The sequence below is a fragment of the Pteropus vampyrus genome, unplaced genomic scaffold (assembly GCF_000151845.1).
Source record: "Pteropus vampyrus isolate Shadow unplaced genomic scaffold, Pvam_2.0 Scaffold50, whole genome shotgun sequence".
In the NCBI taxonomy this organism is placed as follows: domain Eukaryota; kingdom Metazoa; phylum Chordata; class Mammalia; order Chiroptera; family Pteropodidae; genus Pteropus; species Pteropus vampyrus.
In genome coordinates this window covers 8,439,711-8,441,795 of record NW_011888831.1, presented here as the reverse complement: position 1 = coordinate 8,441,795, position 2,085 = coordinate 8,439,711, and the positions used below count along the sequence as shown (strand labels likewise).

At 33.9% G+C, this 2,085-nt stretch overlaps 1 pseudogene; it reads left to right on the top strand.

The window, feature by feature from the left end:
- The first annotated feature begins 1,538 nt into the window (after positions 1 to 1,538).
- Positions 1,539 to 1,657, top strand: LOC111739550 (annotated as a pseudogene).
- The last annotated feature ends 428 nt before the right edge of the window (positions 1,658 to 2,085 follow it).

The window sequence follows — 2,085 nt, the reverse complement described above, 5'->3', positions numbered from 1 at the left end:
TCTTTTCCCGTTTGAAGATTGTTCCCCTGGATGAAAACAGAAGCAAAATTTAAAAAATCTCGGTGGTTCTGCTTTCTCTCCATCATCTGTTTACATTACATTAAAATCCCCAAGCCTTGACTCTTTTTTTCTTTTTCCTTTCTCTGAATAGACCTTAAAAAATCTCTTTGTGTTTTCTTTAGCGCATTTCACAGGCCTCAGCTCATTCTGGATTAATTTATCTTTCCTAATGCTATTTATTCCCAAATATTCATTTAGAAGTTCTTTACTGAATAAAAATAATGCTAAAATAACAACAGATATCTAAGATAAAAGTTTTTCATAGTATGTAACCTAATCAAATGAAAGATTTTTTCCATGTTTTCTAACTCTTTATGCATATTTTATTTTTAAATATCGGCAGCCATATTATCTATAACAAACATATAAGAATTTGAAATATAGTACATACATAAAGTAAAAAAAAAATCTGTATCTCAGTGGGTTATTATAAAGCAAATGCCAATGTACCACAGCCCCTTTCCTATGTCAAGAAAAGAAATAGATCATTTCTGACACCCCAGAAGCCCCTCCCTATCACTGTCTCCCTCACCATGTAATTAATCACAATCTCGATATTAATCTCTTCCTTGCTTTTATTTATGGCTTAACCCACTAAGCATGTGCTCCTAAACCCTAGCTTAGCTTTGCCTGTTTTTTGCACCTTACACAAATATAAGTACCTACTCCTTTGCACTGGCTTATTTTGCTCAACCTATATTTTCGAGATTCATCCATGTTGCTGTGTGTAGCTGTAGTTCATTTTCTAAACATATCAAAATATATCCATTCCATTTTTAATGTCCACGTGGATTATTTTTAATTTTTGTTTTTTGTGAATGATGCTACTATAAACATTCTATTATGTGTTACTCGGTTTACATATGCACACATTTCTCTTGGGTATATACACACCTAGGAATGAACTTCGGTCAGATACTGTATGGATGTTCTGCTTTAGTAGAACATGCCAGAGAGTTTTTCAAAGTAGTCATATCAATTCGCACTCCAATCATTGCTCTAGATCCTTACCAACACTTGTTATTGTCACTGTTGAATTTTTGTCATTCTGGTGATTGTGTAATGGTATCACATTATGATTTATTTTGAATTTCCCTGATTAATAATCAAGTTGAGCATCTTTTCATTTTTATATTAGCTATTTGGATATCTCTTTGATAATGTGCTTTTCCAAATTCCTTGCCCAGTTTTCTTTTTTGTTGTTTGCTTTTTCTCATTGATTTGAAAGAATTAAGAAATATGTTATCAATGTGAGCCTTCAGTGGTTGTATGTGTCAATAATATCTTCTCTCACTTTGTGGCCTGTCTTTTCATTCTCTTAATGTCTTTTGATGATTAGAAGTTCTTAATTTTAATGTAGTTAAATTTAACAATTGTTTTCTTTATGACCGGTAACTCATATAACCTATTTCAAAAAGTTTTTTTCTCCATGAGGGCTTAAAGAACTTTACCTCTATTATCTAAAAGAATTCCTTTCTGTCTACAGCCATGCTACCCTGAACTAGTCTGATCCCGTCTGATCTCAGAAGCTAAGCAGGGTCAGGCCTGGTTAGTGCTTGAATGGGAGACCACCTAGGAAGACCAGGTGCTGTAGGTGTAAAAAATTTAAAAAATAAAAGATCCTAAGCTGACAAGGTCCTTGCAATCTGTGAGGTCAATCAAGGGTTACCTCGCCTAAAAAAAAATTAAAAATATAAAAGAATTCCTTTCTTCTTCCTTTCCTTCTCTTCCCTTCTCTTCTCTTCCCTTCCCTCCTTCCTTCCCTCCTTCCTTCCCTCCTTCCTTCCCTCCTTCCTTCCCTCCTTCCTTCCTTCTTTTGCCTTTCACATTTATCTCACATTTTACTTCACATAAATGGAATAACATAGTATATTCTTGCTTTGAAAGAATGTATAATTGTGTTGTCCAAAATCATTTATTGAAAAGACTGTCATTTTCCTACTGTTCAGCAGTGCTATCTTTGTCGTAAATGACTCATATGTATACCTCTGGGTTTCCGAGCTTCTTATTCTAGTTCATTGACTA